At 41.2% G+C, this 20,452-nt stretch overlaps 1 protein-coding gene across 4 annotated transcripts in view; it reads left to right on the top strand.

Moving 5' to 3' along the window:
• apba2b (amyloid beta (A4) precursor protein-binding, family A, member 2b) overlaps positions 1-20,452 on the top strand; it is a 126,204-nt gene that overhangs the window by 32,558 nt on the left and 73,194 nt on the right. For all 4 annotated transcript variants that reach the window (XM_017458705.3, XM_017458707.3, XM_017458706.3 and 1 more), the window contains one exon: positions 7,003-7,047. The gene's annotated coding sequence lies outside the window, so the exon portion shown is untranslated. The remainder of the gene's footprint in view (positions 1-7,002; positions 7,048-20,452) is intronic.

Below are 20,452 nucleotides of genomic sequence, written 5' to 3'. Positions count from 1 at the left end.
CATAGGTATTGTCAGTAGCATCTGATTAAATGCTACAATTTAGTACTGTATCTGTAAAATGGTATTATGGTAAAAATTTTTATACAGATGCTCTTTTTTTGTGATTGTTTTTTTTCTCACTACACTCAGTTGTTCGTTTTTTTAAATGCAGCACTACTGTTTTGCTGTTTTGGTAAACACATTTCTAGTTAGTAGACTTGCCATATCACGTGATCCTAAATTGGTCTTTATGCTGTGTGTGTTTTTCGGCAAATTTATATTGAGTGTGTGTGTGTGTGTATGCATGCTGGGTTTACAGTGCATTTGTATTGACTTATTTGTGTATGCTAGCGTTGCATATGTATTGTGTGTGTGTGTGTGTGTGTGTGTGTGTGTGTGTTTATAGTGAGTCTGTATTGTGTTTATAGTACGTCTGGAGGCTGATTCAGCTTCCTGATCATTACTTGTGAAAACCCCACATTGTGAAGTAAACTCATTAATGCCTTTAGAGGACGTACTAATAGGGCTCTTTCTCATTCTCTCACTCTCTGATTCGACGCTGCTGCTTCCCCTTTAAAAGTGCTGCAGGTTGTTTTTGTCCTCCCTCTGCTGAACTGCATCGTCCCCCGAGAGGCTGCGTCAGGCAGCGCCCGCCGCTCTGAACACTCCACCAGCTCGAAACACGAAACACACTGGCTGTGTCTGAAACACATACATGCTCCGTGTTTACATTGATCTGCTGCGTGTTACATTGAGGGATGACTGTAGTATTATATGAACGTAATGAGCGTTCATGATGTACTATAATGAGAGTTTACTGTGTGAGAGAACGGCAAGTTACTTATATTGAGAAATCAGGGTGCTAAATAGTAAATGATGCAAGTAGACTAGCTAAATTGACTTCAGTGCAAAAATGGACTGTTTCCATGTGTTAGTCTCAGCCTGTACAGTACAATACAGCTACACTAATTCAAATCTGGATCAATGGAGACGGGATGGATCCAGGCCTTTGTATGTAGGTGCAAAAAATAACACAATGCTCTCTTTATTAATGTTCTTTTATTGAGAAACCTTATTAAACACAATTCTCTTTTGCTCTCTTCTTCCATACTTCTCTGTGTTAGTCAGCCCAAGTGAACAATATGTGGCCTCTATGACAATCAGCCACGGTGAAGAGGGTGTGGCCTTTGTTCCTGTCAGTCACGGTGAAGAGGGTGTGGCCTTTGTTCCTGTCAGTCACTGTGAAGAGGGTGTGGCCTTTGTTTCTGTCAGTCACTGTGAAGAAGGTGTGGCCTTTGTTCCTGTCAGTCACGGTGAAGAAGGTGCGGCCTTTGTTCCTGTCAGTCACAGTGAAGAAGGTGTGGCCTTTGTTTCTGTCAGTCACGGTGAAGAAGGTGTGGCCTTTGTTTCTGTCAGTCACAGTGAAGAAGGTGTGGCCTTTGTTCCTGTCAGTCACAGTGAAGAAGGTGTGGCCTTTGTTTCTGTCAGTCATGGTGAAGAAGGTGTGGCCTTTGTTTCTGTCAGTCACTGTGAAGAAGGTGTGGCCTTTGTTTCTGTCAGTCACGGTGAAGAAGATGTGGCCTTTGTTTCTGTCATTCACGGTGAAGAAGGTGTGGCCTTTGTTCCTGTCAGTCACGGTGAAGAAGGTGTGGCCTTTGCTCCTGTCAGTCATGGTGAAAAAGGTATGGTCTCTCAATCCTAGCAGTGTTTGCACAATACTATATCAAACTGTGTAATATTAAAGGGAGATGTATAATATCATTATGATGTATTGGATCATTGAGCGACAGACATGAGCAGTGTTTTGTCTTGGACAGTAAAAATGATATTCGAGGGTGCACGGTGGATATCCAGTGGCAATTGATTCCATAAACGAGGGACAGCAACTGAAAAAGCTCTGTCCTCTTTAGTTTTTAAATGGGATCAAGGGACATACAGAAGAAACCTACAGAAGAAACGTACAGAAGATTAGAAGAAATCTGCTAGATGAATGTGGTGTAAGAAGATCTTTGAGATAAGAAGGAGCTTGATCATCAAGCGTTTTAAAGACAAACTACAGAATCTTAAACTGGATCCTAAAATGGACCGGGAGCCAATGGAGTGATGCTAGAATTGGGGTGACATGATCATATTTTTTTGCCCCGGTCAATGCCAGGTGGTCCCTGCATTCTGAACCATCTGGAGACGAGCAAGAGATGACCGAGGAAGACCCAAGTACAATGAATTACAATAATCTATCCGCGATGTGATAAAACCGTGAATAACCTTCTCTAAATCTTGGAAACACAAAAATGTGACAGAGGAATACACACATACTAAAAATGCTGACACAAACCTGCCCATTCTGTAACTAATAGTGGTGTTTTTCAGTGTCTTTTATTGCATGTCTGGTGTTCACAAGTGAAGAATTCTGAGATCTTTGTGATATGCAGTGCTTGGGAGTGTTTATCTAGTTTGGAAGGTTTAGCTATACAGGGTTAGCTGGTTTTCTGTTGTTGCCATGAATTCACACAATCGGACTGTCGTAACCATCCATTCAGTCCACGTGCTCTGCGTGTGCTACCTGTACGACAATGTGCTTCACTTTTTATCAAGAAATGTACGACTATGCCAATGAAACATTCAGGGTGGGGAGAGCCAGTGTTGGGCAGCTATAATTACAACACAGCTCAGTAAAAACATGACATGAAACAGGAGTCAGTGGGACCTTAAAGCTTTGCAGTTTGCAAATGGATGCTAATTTGACCAGTTATCTGTTTGTGCTCAGAGCAATCATACATGTAGCCTATTGACAATTCAATTTTAATAATGTATGATATAATATGAATTATACTTAGACATAATTGGCCTTAGAGGATTCTGAAATGTGTTCTGTTAAATGGCTGCTTATTACTTGCCTATGCAATATAGGCTGGTATAAATGCTATACATTTTTCTTCTTTCAATAGTTTTGGTTTTCACCGCCGGACAGAACTCAAATCCGTGCATTACTATTACGTATTAATAGCATGCAGCTGGTTTAGAGGAGGCGTCCAGAGCTGGCAGGCGTTTTTACGCAGTGTGCCAGTAGATATAGCCTCTGATGGCTCTGAATAGACCCTTGATATCTCCTTGACAAGCAACTGTGGCGGTGGACTGCTCTGACACCATTCATGGACTGTCTGGTGTACTGATGAGTGTCAGCTTGTCCTGCTTTCCTCTGTGTTCTCCTCCTGTCTGCTCAGGCACAGCGAGCCTAAAGAGAGCATTACACTGACAATAATGCCAGGATCTGTGCTCCTGCTCTCATAATGGAGGAGAGGTGTAGAAAAGTGCTGGGGACATGAAATAGAAGAGTGAGGGGTTGTGGGCGTGGATATGATGGAGAGAGTGAGGCGAGGAGAAGGGGAATTTCAGCATTTTGGCATGGCACATGGCATCTGCCATTTATCATGATTTTGGGCAGGAAATTGCCCTTGGTGTGTTTTCCAGATGGCAACTTTCTTCCAGAAAGCCTCAGAGGATCCAGCTGGGCAATAGAAAGGGGAAAAAAAAATTTAGTAGCTCTTTTTCCTCTCCTATGCAGTTCGTTCGTTCTGTTGGCCAGTCTGCTGTGAGAGCATGGGCATTGCGCCAGTCACTGAGCTAAATCTTCTTGCTCACATTCATCTCTGGATAGCCACAGATCTCTCGATGCTACTTTTCTGCCTCTGTGCTGCTGCTGTTGACCCGTGTGTTATTGGGCTTATGTAAGTGACTGGGCATCATGTAGCTAAAGGTTGGCATAAAGCCCAGTAACAAAGCAGGATGTTAAAAGTGTGTAGTCTAATTCACAAGAGAAGGTAGTACAATGCAGGTAAGATTAGGTGAATGCATCTTTGTGACTCCAAACCATGTTGAGTAGTTGTAGTCATTGTGTGTAGTGCAGATTGTAAGGACTGCAGAAGGTGGGTACAGTGGGTTTGGAAAGTGTTTAAGACTTCAGTTTTTGCACACGTTTTGTGCTATAGATTTCATTTAAAATGGATTAAATTAAGGGTTTTTTTTCATTCTTCTTTTAAAAAAAAAATCAAAACTGAAATCTCTCATTTAAATAAGTGTTCAAAGCCTTTAGTCAGTACTTTGTAGAAGCACCTTTGGCAGTAAAGCAAATTTTCTTTTAAATTAACGCATGAAGTAAACTTACTGAATACACCTGCAACATAAAAGTTGCTCGTTCAATTCAGTTGAGCGTACATGAATTTGCCATTCCTGAAAGCCTGTGCAATTCAAACCAAGAGGGTGAGCCATGCACTCTTCTTTCTGGAATTAAAAACTAAAACGAGGGCATGCTGCTACTAAATAGCATTTTCTCTTTGCTCCATGATTGTAACTCTACCTGCATGAGAGTAAATAAACTGATATAAAGGATATAAAATGATTCTACTTTACCAGTACACAATGCACTATACATGCTGGTAGAGGTTAACCTCATACAGAATATTACATAGTTTATAGTGATGCACCGAAAGGAAAATACTGGGCCGAAACCAAAAATTCAGGATGCACTTGGCTGAAAACCGAAACCGAAAATGAATAAAAAAAGAAAACCCATTTTAAAACAGTTTTCGTTTTGTATAATTGTGTTATTATACTTTTTAATTAGTTTCAAGAATTCAATGAATCTGAATTGAAAAGCTACAAACCAATAAAGCGATGACATTTTTATTGAAATGAACAAACAAAAACAATATTAAATATATTATTCTTCATTCAGTTCTGTAACAGTCAAATTTAACAGATTTTTTTTCTATCCAATTATCCAAATAATGTGACGTTAACTATTATGATCTGCAAAACGGCAGTCCAGTAATGAACTCAGCAGCTCGAGGCATCCTGCAAATACAGAAAGTTTAAATATGCTACACAATGATTTTAATGAAAGCAGCAGGCCAAACACAGAATGGCAGAGGGCCTCTATTCTGTTGTTGTTGTTGTTGTTGTTGTTGTTTTGCTGTACTCTACATATTGAACGGGATGTCGTGTTTTCAGGTGGTGTATCAAACCTGTCGGGGAGAAGTGCTTCGGCACCGTACCCCCTCTTGAAATGTCTGAGAAACAAACACTGCAGATGGCAAATTTGATGTCTTTGAACTTTCGAGTATTTCCAAACTGCTGACATGATCGCCCTTTGCCGGGTAGCGCCATGATAACCGTCGGCTAGATCGAGAGTGAAATCTGAACGCCGAGCACTGAGGGGCGGGACAAGGCGGGGCATGGCGGCATATATTTTTGCCTCATATTTTCAGCCTTTTTTCACTTTCAGCAGCCGAAATTTAGTCGCATCCCTAATATTTCATGGAAGTGGCTTGTTGTTGTTTTCTGGTCATATATATGAAATACTAGCTTAAGCGTTTAACGAACCCTGTTATATATTTCGATTATTTTTGCTTGTTAAGATTAACATATGTGTGTTGCTTTCATACTGTAGCGTTTAGATAAAGGTGCTACATTTCAGTTAATAAAAATTCAAGTTTTTTTTGTAATTGTTTAATTTAGTCAAAAACACACACAGCTATCTATAGTTGATATAGTTTGACTCGCATTGATGAGTATTTCGCAGTTTGGGTCTTGGAATCTCTATCTTTAACTCAGACACCCCATTTTGACAATATGATGAGCTTCTTGTTGAAATGATGTGTTGCGACAAGTGTGTTAGAGCGGGGAAAAAATGAAATATGCAGAGTAACAAGAGCATTGGGAAACACTTAATTAGTAGTTTAACGATGCAGTATGGTGATAAGCTGGTGGAGAGGAAGGGTGTATGCTGGCATCACAGCTGGGAGAACACTTCAGGGTTACAGTACTTCTGTGTGCTGACAGAGCCTCAGTGTTCAAATGGAGATATTTTCCACCATGTTGGCGACTGTAGTGATTACAATATAGTGGCATCTTCCTTTCTCTCGTATAAGTCTGTAAACAGGGCCAACTGTTGTCTTTCTGCTGCTGGAAGGCTAATCTCTTAAAATGGACACGTTAAAATGACACAGCAGTAATTAGGCATTCAGATTCACAGGGAAAGTCATTCAAGTCTGCAGGGGATCAGCTTGGCCTTATCACGCAAAAAACATCTGCTCAGTCGGATTCGTCCCTGCAGGATAACAAACATTAGTGTCAAGGTAAAGGATGAGTGGCTGGCTCCCCAACAGAAGGTCTGGGGTGTGACGGCCCTTGCTCCTCGTTTTCCTCATGCTGTGATAGGAGAATAAGACAGGTGAATGAATTACAGTTTTTATGAGCACGTGCTCCGTAATCTCACCACGCATGTCTGTTCTACACAGTAAACCCGTCTCTTTAAACAAGGTCTGCTAAAGATGCTGCTCCAAGATGGAGAGGAACTTCGGCTAGTTTCATTGGAAGCAGTTTCTGGTCAATATGTTGCATAATCTCTCTAGACATGCAGGATATTAGTGCTGAAAATATGTCTAAGACTGAACCTATATGAGCCATGCTTTTGCCAAGAAATACTGCACGCAGGGCAGGCTAGGGTGCTGCATTCATCAGTTCACAATTAGCCTTTGGTGTAATGGGCAAAAGATCTTAAAAATTGCATTGGAAGTCCAATCTCCTTGACAGTGGTCAGACCTCACACAAATAAAGTCAGTTGAATGGGATGCAAGAACGTAAGAAGAAGTAGCTTCCAGTAGTGATTCATTTTGCTTTACAGCAAGTTTGTCTAAGTGAAATTCCCCTGCAAATTTATATAGCTTGGAAAGAACATGAAAGGAGATAAGAAATGGGCTGTGACCTCTTAAATTATTATGGAGCAGGTACACTTGACTTTTTGCTGGCTTTGTTCTTAAAACGGAATTTCTGCTCCACCTCAGTAAAGAAAATATAAGACTTATGTAAAAAAGTTATGTGGAGTATTGAAAACCTTCATAGCTGAATGGATTACTTTTTGTCTCAACCAAATTATTTCTGAAGCTGAGTTTCTTATTGTACACTCCACATTTTTGAAGCAACCACTCCTCTCTCACACTCTTTTTTTTTTCTTTGTTCCAGGTTAGTGCTTGAAAGATATAGACCCCCTTCATCTAACAACTCTTGGTAAGTGTAAGCTACATGTTTATTCTGCATTGGCGTGATTTGTGCAAGTAGAGAGCACAATTTATTTTAGCAGCTGTGTTCTTTAGGAAGTTAAATTGGATCTCAGCTTGGATTCACCTTCAAAACACCGACAGCAGCTGAAAAAAACCCCTGCTGTGTGATTTTTATTATCGACTGATTATTTGCCTTTACATATAAAATTTTTTATTGCATTTTACAGTTTTTACATTCAATTTATGAATTATCTAGTGATATGGAGAAAGCATGCTACACCACATTTTCTGAATCGTCCATCTAATTAGCTAGTGCTGTAACTCTGCAGAGTCAACGTTTATGGCAGTGCCCTGAAAAATGATTGGCATTCTTTCGTAAAATGAGCAAAAAAGGGTTGTATAATCTAAACATCGCACACAAGAATTCACTCAAGTTTCCACTTTAGGAACTTCTGCCTGTAGTGACATTTTTCTGAAAAATATATGACAAAATTATTAACCTTCCTAAGCAACATTTAAAAATAAATACAACCAAATTGTTGTTCTTCAAAAACATTTCATTTACTCTTCAGGAAAAAAAAATAGAGAGATGGTTGTTGACCTGCAAAAATCAGTTAATGAATATTAAAATGCATAAATGGTTAAAAATTGCATTAAGTGTAATTTGGGCCATAACAACAGCATGTCTGAAACAGTGGTAAATTTGCCACGGATTGGATCCACGAGCACACAGTCCTCACACACCGTGAAGAAGATGGTGACGGAACGGATTCTTGTGGTTGCCAAGTTTCAAAATCAACTGTTGATATCCAACAATATATTAATAACAACAAGCTGTTTGGAAGTGTTGCAAGAAAGTAGTCCTTCCTGTAAGTATCTCACAAAATACAGCACCTGAACTTCACCGAGGGCCGGTAGAAATATAATCGGTATCAAGTGATGAGACCAAAACCCAAGTTTTTGCTCATTGACACCATCATCGTGTTTGGTGACAAAAAGGGCCTGCATAAAAGGAAACGTAGCCACTACTCTACTGTAAACTATGGAGATTGATCGTCAATGCTTTGTGGTTGATTTGTGGATGTGGTTTGCAGATGCTTGTGAAGACTCATGGCATTATGGATTTTTACTAAATACAAGGATATTTCAGCCCAAAAACCGGTTGCCTCTAACAGGAGGTTCACACTTGGCCATAGATTGAACTTTCAACAGGATGAGCGAAGAACACTTCCAAATCAATACAGAAACAGTTAAATAAACACAAACTATACAGCCTACCTGTATGTTTGCAGCTCAAATTATCACTTATTACCGTTTATGAACATTTGCTAATTTTATCATCCCAGACAGCAATGAGGGAAAATGCATAACTGTTAAACAGGAGCAGGCAGATGAGGGTATAAGCGGGAATGCACTTATTTGGAAGTAGACACACAAGGAACTACAGCTTCCTGAAACAGAGAATGTTACTCTGTCCCAAATGCTATAATTTCTTTGTGTTCTTAGTAGTGCATGTGAACAAGCTTCAAATGTTCATATATCTTTATGCTGATGTTCTTATACAGAGTGATTGCTGTTATATTTAACACCCTTATTAAGAGTTGGGAGAATTGTAGTCGGCGTTGCCATGTCTGCAGTTTTCGGGTGAAATTGTGATAAATGAATGTGTGGTTACTGCAGGATTTTAATCAAAGACAGATGATGAATTTCCCCAGTTGACTGGCAATAATTACTTTAGAAGAGAAACACCAATTTAGCTCATCTAGTAAACACATTTCTATGCCCATACTTCCGCAATGTCTGGTGAAAAATCTCATTTACAATCTGTTTCCTTGATCCCAAATGAATTAGCCAAAGTGCTTGACTTTGGTTTCTTCAGTTTTGCACTAAGACTACTATAGCTAACAAGTAATGAGTCCTTTTCTATAGACACATGTTCAGTTCCTCAGATTACCTGCTTGAAACATAATCTCAGGCTGTGTAATGTAATGTAGTCTGTATAATTTGCAGTTTTCAGTTCTGTCTCAGACTCGGAGTGACAGGATGAAGGGAGTCGAGGATAAAAAGATTCTGGTTGTCCAAGATGGCTTGTTATAATGTTATAGTGTTGTTCATGTTTAGATTCTAAAATGATTTTTTTCCAAGCGGATTTTCTTTGTGTTACAGGATCAATGTACGCCATCTCGAACCACATGTTCATTAAGTCTTCTCAATGACATTAAATGAATTCTAATAAGAACTCTTGCAATTAAACACCAGCATTTGGGTTGTAGCCTTAAACTACACAGGCAGTGATTATGTAACGAACAAGACCTAGGTGTGTGTGATGATAAACAGGTGGTGCCAAGGTAAGGTTGGAGGTCATCTGGACCTATCAGGACACTGACAGCGGCCTGCTTGTTAGTTTTCATACAATTTTAATGCTCGAATATTGGGATTGTGCACAGAGATCATGCAGCAAGCATTATACAGCAGCTAAACCAATAATAATTATGTAGGATTAGTGCCCTGAATCTGCAATCTGATATTCAACACTGCAGCACTCCTGAGAAATAATAATGACCAAAAATGATAATTAAATAATATTCCCCTTACACCAAATGCAGTCGATCATTCAAGAAATGTTTAGTGGCTTATGTCTGCTTTTTTAGCTTTGTATTGGTGCAATAAGGCTACAATTGCTAACAATTAATAAAAGTTACATCCTCTAGTTTCAGATGATGCCAAACTGGGACCTAATTATTCTTGGTAAGATTTGGTAAAAATATGGAATAAAAGTATTTCTGACTTAACCTCCATCCATCCATCCATCTTCTATCACTTACTCCTTTTTAAGGGTCACAGGGAACCTGGAGCCTATCCCAGGGATAGGGCACACCCTGGACAGGGGGCCAGTCCATCGCAGGGTACAATCACATACACACTCACACACCCATTCATACACTACAGACACACCAGTCAGCCTACCATGCATGTCTTTGGACTGGGGGAGGAAACCGGAGTACCCGGAGGAAACCCCCGCAGCACCGGGAGAACATGCAAACTCCACACACCCACGGCCCCAGCGGGACTCGAACCCCGGACTCGTGAGGGGAACGTGCTAACCACTAAGCCACCGTGCACCCCCTGACTTAACCTATGTACTTATTTACAATATTGGCCTAAAATGCAAAAATGAAAGAAGCAAAGTACCTTGGGGTTTGGAAGAAAGCCTGTTTCTTTAATATTCATGTACATGTGTTGCGATCTGATCAGGTAGCATTGCTTTTTGAAGCGAAGCTGAGTATTTTTTTTTTTTTTATTATAGAAGACTTAATGAATCTTCTATCTTCTTTGAGGTTGGGACGCTGAATGTCTTTTGTTATCAGACAGAGCTGTTCTTGTCCAGACCTTTAATGTGCTTTCATAATGAAACTTGTTTGGCTGGATTTTGAAGCTGCACTGATTTTATCAAACCAGAAGCCTGTGAGGTTATGCAGCAATGCAGTGTTTCTCAGGACGGAAATTGACCAAATCTGTTTCGGTCTGTGTCTGTTGTGTGGTGTGATATACAGATGCAGTGAATCTTGGTAGGTGACGTACACTACAGTAAAACCTCCAAACAGATATGAATTTTGGTTAAACAGCGCATGAAGGATGTGGAGACAAGAGCATACTTTTAGCTTTCTTTGAAGATGAAGAGGGTGGAGGGTGCAGAGAAAAACAACAGCTGAGCAACTCCAGACCACTGCTCCCCTCTCACCAGCAGCCAGCCCACCTTCATCAATTATTCATCATTTTCTTCACTGCATAATTTATAGCAGTGCTTTTCCATCTGAGTCCTGGGCACCCCAGCATATGCGTTGCATGGTTTAAGTTTTCCTGCTCTGAGTGACCCATTTCTGCCTTTTCGGTGCTGTCAGTAAGGTGCCACTCTTTGACTGGCAAGAAACGAATGCAAAGGCAAACACACAAGCAGAATGACAGTCAGCAAACTGTTACCAGGTCTTCACTTTGTAATTTAAATATAACCCCAATTCCGAAAAAGTTGGGACAGTACGGAAAATGTATAAACAAAAAGAGTCATTTGAAAATTAAATTCACCCTGTACTATATTTAAAGCAAATTATTAAGACATTATTTGATGTTTTACTTTACACTCATTTCAAATTTGATGACTGCAACACTCATTCGACTGTTTACCACTGTGTAACATCACCTTTTCTTTTAATAACGCTTATTAAGCATTCGGGCGCTGAGTGAAGACACCGGTTGGTTAAGTTTAGCAAGCGGAATTTCCCCCATTCATCCATTATGCATTTCTTCAGCTGCACATCTGTACAGGGTCTTTGTTGCCTTATTTTGCGCTTCATAATACACCACACATTCTCAATGGGAGACAGGTCAGGACTACAGGCAGGCCATGCTCGCACCTGCACTCTCTGCTTACGCAACCATGCGCTTGTAATCCGGACAGAATGTGGTTTGGTGTTGTCCTGTTCTGGATGGCAGCACATGTTGTGTACATATCTTTCTGCATTAATGATGCCCTTACAGATGTGCAAGTTACCCATGCCATGGCACTGACACACCCCCATACCATGACTGACGCTGGATTTTGGACCTAACGCTGATAACAGCTTGGATGGTCCTTTTCCTCTTTGGCCCAGAGAACACGACGGCTGTTTTGTCCAAAAACTATTTGAAATGTTGACTCGTCGGACCACAAAACACGATTCCACTGTGCTACTGTCCATCTCAGATGAGACCGAGCCCAGAGAAGTGGGCAGTGTTTCTGGACAGTGTTGATGTATGGCTTCTGCTTTGCATAGTAAAGCCTTAACTTGCATCTGTGGATGCAGCGGCGAATGGTGTTAACTGACAAAGGTTTAGCAAAGTATTCCTGAGCTCATGTCAGGATATCCGTTACAGACTCATGACGGTTTTTAAGACAGTGACGTCTGTGGGATTGGAGATCACACGTATTCAGAAGTGGTTTTCGGCCTCGCCCTTCACGCCTCGAAATTTGACCGGATTCCTTGAATCTTTTAATTATATTGTGCAGTGTACAAGGTGAAATGCCCAAAATCCTACCGATTTGTCTTTGGGGAACGTTGTTCTCAAAGTGTTCTCATCCTTGCTCTTGAAGGACTAGGCCTTTTTGGAGTCTCCTTATATACTATGAATAGACGATTGCCTCACCTGTTTCACATCACCTTCTTATTTCAACTTGTCACATCGCTATTTGTCCTAAATTGCCCCTGTCCCAACTTTTTTGGAACATGTTGCATGCATCAATTTCAAAATAAACGTTTATCTTCAAAAAACTATGCAGGTGATTAGGTGAAACATCAAATACCTCGTCTTTTTAAGTTTTTTGTTTAAATACAAGTCAAAGTACATTTACACACCACTCCTCTTTGTTTTTATTAGCATTTTCCATTCTGTCCCAACTTTTTCGGAATTGGGGTTGTAGTTTAAAGAGCAAATCACATCTGGGGCATGCTAAGAAAGCATGATCTAGATCTGGTGGATGGATATGAGATCTATCACCGCTACAAAGATGTCAGAGAACTGGATAAAGCTATAATCAGCTAAAAGGTGAAAGTGACAGTGAGGCACATGGGCGTGGGAAGCTGTTCGACATAACCGCATAGTGTTTTTTGGGGAACCATCCAAAAATCAGGCACATGTGTTCAACAGTACTAAATGCAAAAATCCATGAACCGGATAACAAAGAAACTAGGAATATATACAAATACACTGAGGAATTGCACAACAAAGAACAAAGACAAGCACAGAGGTATAAATGGAAACTAAGGAGACAAAACCTGAATAATTATAAAGGACAGTGGGTGTTTTCAGGGAGAGCTGCGGCAGGAGAATCTAAAATGATGAAAAAACAGGATGTAGATGTAAGGTAAACAGGATTCTAGCTGTGTATCATTTAATATATACTAGTCTAGTTATAAACATCATTTTAAGTGAGTTTGTACCTATGTTACTTTACTTCTAAAAGGTGGGGTAAAGACACCTCTTTCTCTAACACAATCATTTTCAGTGACTGCTTTATCCTGGTCAGGGTCGAGGGCACCACACACACACACAGACACACACAGAGAGACATACACAGGAGTTCGTCCGTCGATTTCGACGAAGACCGAAGTTTCCATTTTCTGCCTCCATTATGGAGAACAAAAACTGGAACTCGACTTGCGTGTGAATTGGATTATAGTGAGGAAGACTTGCGCAGCATCGGCCTCACTCTCACTTCCTGGTGACCGCCATGATCCAGTGGCAAGACCCAGTCAAGACATCTGAAGATGGCCCCCGGGTGCAGTGATTCATACACCCATTCATACATACTTTCATACTACGGACACTTTGAAAACGCCAATCAGCCTACCGTGCATGTATTTGGACTGTGGGAGGAAACCGGAGTACCCGGAGGAAACCCCCGCAGCACGGGGAGAACATGCTAACCACTAAGCCACCGTGATTTTGTGAAGTTCTTGTTATTGTTGCTGACAAACATGCTTGATTTTGCTATGGCTTTTTTTTTTTTTCTTCAAAATTTGCAATGTAACTTTGGTGCTTTTTTGTGGAAAACTACTTGAATTGGAGACATTGCAATTGCTCAAAATTGTTTTGCATTTCGCAGTGTTTGTTTTGTCTTTCACAGTGATGTTTGTTGGTAAATGAGACCTGTTAACTGTACTCATGTTTGACGCAGGTGAATCGAAGAGGGCTTTGGCTGAATGTGCGTTGCGTCATGATGCGTCTTGGCCCAAATCTGTGGAAAATCTGCGCTAATTTTGAAAAATTTCTGCAATGGCAAAATCACAAAATCCTGGAGGGACTGATTCACACTCTCATATAATTTGTCCTCTGAGAATTATGGCTGCACCTCAAATAGTGCACTATATAGTAAATGGGGAAATTCAGATACACCAGCAGTGTGGAGACAAAGACTGCAGTGGTGGAGTCATCAATAGCCATATTGATTCTGTGTGTTATCTAATAAAGTCTTGTGTTCTGAAAACTTTACAATTGTTACATAAGTATCCAGAAACGTTAGTTTGCTCACGGTGATACAGTTCTACATAATGATTCTCTCTTTGCACGTTGAGCAAAAATTTGAGAAGAAATGCAGCTTTCTTTTGTTCAAATTGAAACACCTGTAACACGGTATAAGACTTCCTAGATATGAGGACTGTAATACAGCCCCAGTTCCAAAAAAGTTGGGACGCTGTGTATAATGTAAATAATCCAGAATGCAATGATTTGCAAATCTCATAAAACCATATGTTATTCACAATAGAACATAGAAAACATATCAAATGTTTAAACTGAGGAAATGTACCATTGTACGGAAAAAAATAAGGTAAATTTGAATTCGATGGCCGCAACATGTCTCAAAAAAGTTGGGACGGGGCAACAAAAGGCTGCTCAGATCTGTTAGATAAGACGTGGAAGGATATATCCCGGCAACACTTTTATTTGACATTACATAACCGAAGGTCTAGTACCAAATGTGCATACAGTTCTATATAACAACCATATTAAGAGCTAGAGTGCTGTAGTAAGTGTTGCCATGTCTGCAGTTTTCATGTGAAACTGGGCTAAATTTTTTAATGTGTAGCCACTGGAGGATTTTACAGACTAATCGAAAGAGGAGGATTTTTAATAATGACTTTTCCCATATGGCTGGAACTAATTACTCCATCCACCATTTCTAATGGATCACTGCTTCAGGGGAACAGACTGTTTCAGCCCTGCAGTCAGTGCTCTGACAGCTCAGAGAACAATACATAAACACTTATAGATAGATTGGAAAATGGTACAGTATTGTGCCGTAGTCTTAAGCACATGCAAAGAAATGCTGTAGAGCAACGATGCCTTCAAAAATAATGAAATAAAATGTTTCTACATTAAAAAAATACTATAAAGAGCAGTAAACAGTAATTCATGAAATAAAGCCGATATTTGGTGTGACGAGCCTTTGCTTTAAAAAGAATGTATTAGTGTTTCAGGTACAATTACTGTTGGATAACCATGAGTATGAATTAGTAGGGGTACAGGTGTTCCTATTAAAGTGGCTGGTGAGTGTAGATAAACAGTAGAATCTGTGTGCACAAACTAATACAGAAGTTATAACAGCAGCAGATACACCGCAGTCTATTAGAGTGTTTTACTTGTAACACACGTGTTGTTGCTTCATATAATACAAGAGCCTATTATCCAATCTTCAAGTCCTTTGATATTACACCATTTCACCAGGACAGGGAGGGGTGGGGTGTGTGGGGTTGGTAGCATTATACATTTGCATATTCATAGAATGTGGATTTCTTGATGAGAGTAAAAGTGTAAGAACGTATATGATTTTAAACATTTTCTTTTAATAATTACATATTACAGTATGTACAACTGCCATGTCATGCAAATGATTGTTTATTATAGAAAATATGGCACTGGTGCTGGGGTTGTGGGAGTGGTAGTGTCGTTCTAATGTTATCTACTTGCAGATAAACTGTAAATATAATGATACCTTGTAGAGCGGCAGTGTGCAGAAATAAGGGATTGGAAGATTTGCACTCACTAAATCACTTGCAGCCTTAATACTGTGAAAGAAGGAAAGGAAAGGAAAGCCTTGGAAGGGAACTGTTAGATTGGGAAATGACAAGAAATCCTGAAAGAGTCAGAGTGGCAAGAAGAATCCGTCAGCTATTCTTTCCAGCTGGGCGACTTTTGATTTTAATCCTACACAACCTATTTGGTGACTGTACCAAGAGTATATGAGATCTGCCCATCACTTGTCAAATTTTAAATAAAAGCCAGGCTCATTATATTCCTCCTTCTCCACGCTATGTTTGGTCATTGCAGTGCAGCTCGGGTAATTGTTGCAGTACCTGCCGCACTGTGGACTCCAGATTGGTGCTGTTATTTTATGTAAATGACTACATCTGTCTTCCGTTTTGTGCAGAGCGCAGCAACATATTGGCTCAAAGTTTGAAGTAAAATATTGCACTTACAAATGAAGGCGTAATGAACCATTTGTATAGAAATTGCAATGAGAATGACAGGACAGTTTACATTTTGTGCTGTGCCTGCAAGCAGTTTATATCTTTATTGTTAAAGGAAGATGTTAACGATAATGTGGGCTGGATTAGATTATATAAACAAATATTAGTCTAATTAAATTGCTTTTATCTTTTAGAATCCAAGCTATTCATCTGTTTCTGTAAGGAACTGTTAGTCGCTTAGCTTGTGCCACCAAAACTAGCAGGGTGCTGCCCTTCAGAAAAGTTAAAGGGGTCATATGATGCTTTTTAATGTTTTCCTGTTCCTTTAGTGTGTAATGTATCTGTTTGTGCATGTATAAGATCTGCAAAGTTACAAAGCTCATAGTCTACCAAAATGGATTTATTCTATCTAACAAAGAACACTGCTCCAGACCTGCCTAAAACTCCTTGATCGAAGTCCAGTTATTACTTCTGCAAACATCTACGTCACAACTTGAAATATCAGCATAATGCTTCCATAATGAGAGAATTTTTTTCATTCATTTAATTTTTTAAAACTGTATTTTATGTTGTCACTTCAGGGCATAAAGTTGTTACAGTGAAGGCGACAAATTAAACCGTTATAACATTGTATCTGAAAGTTAAGAGAGTTACAAAATAAAAACTTACCACTGTGAAATATTTTGCTCAAGTCATGCTTGAGAAGTTGGTTCCGATTTATCTGCTCGATCATCGACATTTTCAGAATCTGACTTGGGCTCGAACTGATACTGTAACGATACACAGGACAGTTGGCAGGAAGTAAGCGCAGGAGCACCGTCTTTATTAATAAACAAACAAACACAAGAAACGCGGTCTATGTTGAACAAGACTATCAGGGTCAGACATGGGACTGTGGTCTAGGCATTACTCGAGAACAGAACAGGGACATGAGACCGCTAGCATGCTACACGCATTAGCTACTGCCAAACATTACGAACGTTACAACTAATAATACTGCGCGAAGTGCGCAGCCACACGAGGGGTTTAAATAGCCTACATAATTAAACTAAACACAGACACCTGGCTCAAATCAAGCTACACCCTCGCACATAAGCCAGTGTCTAAGCAGGAAGGGAACGAACCAAAACAAGAGTCACGTTTATAGTCCGAAGCTGCGCTGCAGTACCATCTGCCGCCGTGGCGTAACAGAACCCCCCTCCAAAGGCACTCCTCCCGGAGCGCCAACAACCCCCCTCCAACGGGGGTCCTGGGCCCATGGGAAAGCGGTCTCTCGCTGCCACGGAATACGAAGCGGCGCTGGAATGCTGGACAGCCAGCTTGGCTGGACAGGGCAGCAGGACAGCCTTCTTGGCTGGGCTGGACAGCGGGACAGCCTCTTTGGCTGGCCAGGGCAGCAGGACGGGGCAGGGGCAGGGCAGCGGGATGGCCTCCTTGGCCGGGCAGGGCAGGAGGACGGCCTCCTTGGCCGGACAGGGTGGCGGGACGGCCTCCTCGGCCGGGCAGGGCGGCGGGACAGCTTCTTCGGCGTGCAGGAGCTCCACAGCCGAGACCTCCCTGTAGGCCTCAAGCTGTAGCTCTGAGGTCGCCATGTTGACCTCAGGCAGGACCTCCACAGCTGAGGGCCCTCCGTAGGCCTCACGCTGCAGCTCTGAGGTCGCCATGTTGACCTCACATGGGAGCTCCACAGCTGAGGCCTCTCTGTAGGCCTCACGCTGCAGCTCTGAGGTCGCCATGTTGACTTCACGTGGGAGCTCCACAGCTGAGGCCTCTCTGTAGGCCTCACGCTGGGCTCTGCTGTCACCATTGCCCCCCCCCCAAAAAAAAGTTCTGGGCTAGCCTTCAGTTCCGGACTGGGCAGGAAGGTGGAGCGCTGTTTGGCGCTACGGGACGGGGGCTAAGCGCCTCCAGGTTGCGGAGTATCTGATCCATTTCTTCCCTCCACCGCAAATCCTGCTGCCTCCATAGTGCAGCTTCATACTCCGCCTGCTGCCTCCTTACCGCACCTGCTGCTTGCGCTGCCAGGCGAAGTACTCTTCCATTGTCGGGAAGTCCCAGAAATAAAGAAACTTTCCGACTCAGGGTTCTACTGCTACTTCCATTGCTCGGGCGCAGTATTCTATAACGATATACACCTGGCTCAAATCAACCTACACCCTCGCACATAAGCCAATGTCTAAGCAGGAAGCGAACGGACCAAAACAAGAGTCACGTGTATAGTCCGAAGCTGCGCTGCAGTGTCATCTGCCGGCCGTGGCGTAACAGATATGGTAAAACCAACGACTTCATTAACTGTGTTTTTAACTGCTATAGAAGCCTTGGAAGCTGATGCTCACGATTATGGTCAGGGGCGTTACATTTCCGACACACGCTTGACGCTTTTGGCCAATCACAGCTCAGTGGGTCAGCTGGGCAATCAGAGCACTCTGGGCTTTTCGGAAGGATGGGCTTTGGAGAAACTGGAACTCAGAGTGTTTCAGACAGATGTGTTTTTTTGAACATTAAAGCTTTTTAACCTATTTTATTACACCCAATAAACAAACTGACGAACTTTTAAAAACATCTCATGACCACATTAATCATATAGCATTGCCATTTAAGCTTCAGATTCAGCCCACACATTATTTCTAAACCAGCACACATAGTCTCCCTTCAAATACTTACCATTCATCTGCTTTGCACAGATAAAGAAACCAGGATGGAAGCCAGTGTGTCCCTCATCCCTTCCCATCTTCCACTAATCCACCTATATTCCAGCACTGCTTTGATAGACAGATTTGACATTTGAGTCAACATGCTCTCTGGCTGTTTAGTCTGGACTCTGTGCTCTTTAAAAGGCTTATAAATAACAAGCAACACACAGATTTGGTTATTGAATCACCTGCAATAGTGAATAGCTGAGGATAAACTGATGATACGCTTCCTGCAGTAATGATAGGCTCAGGCTCCTAATCCTCCATGCATTTAGTGCAGAGCGCAGATTCAGTGTCAAGAGAAGAGAGCAAGTTTGTTGCATGTTCTTACATGCATAAAAAATCAATTTCATTCCCCAGTCTGTGCTAGCAAAAAGCCATGATGCTCCGTCACATTGGCGGGGTATAATGGATGTGTGCTGTATTCAAGCAATCTGACCCAGATGGGTGTGTGTGTGTGTGTGTGTGTGTGTGTTTGCCTATATGTGTGCTTTGGCATGCTGTCGTATTCTGCTTGTTCAAAGTCGTTTAGGCAATTTAGTTTTGCCAAGCAACAAATGTCACTCTAAAGGAATCAGATCCCTGTGGAAAGTCATACACAAACAGCACGATAATTTGATATTTCAGACCATGGAAATTGTTGTCTTTTCCTGCCGAGACTTCAGCTGTTATGTTTTTGCTAAAAGCTAATAGGAACTGTGTCGCTTCAGACACAAAATGAATGCCATCCGATGTGCATATTTTTATACATGTTTTTTTCAGTGCTGTGCATATACAGGTGTGAAACTGTCAACATTTTTTCTATATATCTGCATAAATATGACCTAAAACAAGTCCTAAAAGTAGACACAGAGAACCCGACTAAACATAGTCATTGGCCTAGGGAGACCAGTGATGCTCTCTTTTAGGATGCTTTCACACCAATTAATCCAGTTGCTGAGTACATATCACAGCGAAATTGATACTTTTGGCTTGTTTGCTGTTTGGTTTGGTTGATTTTCAAGCACCAGTGTAAGCTGTCAGTGAATTTTAAAATGACCCTGAACAAATTTGTCCAGTCTGGCTAAAATATTTGAACATTATGTAATATTTGTTCCTAATATTAAACAATACAACAACTGAATGAATGAATGAAAGGGGAAAACGACTCATTGCTGTATCCACTTTTTTGCATGATACAGGGTCACCGTGGTTTAGGTGACTTATTTGTTTTTTTATTTTAAGAAGTAGAATAATGTCCATTCAAAAATATAAAGATATTAGAAAGCAAAAATAGTTTGAAAAGGCAGGATTGGGCAAACTTTCTGCATGAATGGGTGGGAGTTGGATTTAAAAACATTTCCACGCACCACTACCACAAAGCGTTCCTTCCAAACAAGCATCTTAAAATAGCACCGAATCATGCACCATTCATCCTGGAAGCGCCGTTGCAGTCAGACTCCATGAACTGCTGCGATTTTGTGTCCACCCCCTATTTTTCACAAATCCTCAATCTCAGAAGAGTTTCCAACTAATTTCCATAGCTATAGAGGTTATTGTCACGATGACTAATTTCTTGGCCAGTGCTGATAGAAGTAGCGAGACTGGATGCCATTTCTGGATGCTGCTTTTTTTCATTGATTTCCTCTGAGCTGGAATAAACCAGTGGGCCTGTGGAGAAAAGCGTTCAGTGTTGTGATGGGGTTGGGTTTCTACCTCTTTTTCTGCCCTCTCGCCT

The sequence above is a fragment of the Ictalurus punctatus genome, chromosome 27 (genome assembly GCF_001660625.3).
Source record: "Ictalurus punctatus breed USDA103 chromosome 27, Coco_2.0, whole genome shotgun sequence".
Lineage (NCBI taxonomy): Eukaryota > Metazoa > Chordata > Actinopteri > Siluriformes > Ictaluridae > Ictalurus > Ictalurus punctatus.
The sequence above is the reverse complement of the archived record's forward strand: the minus strand, read 5'-3'. Positions and strand labels throughout refer to the sequence as shown.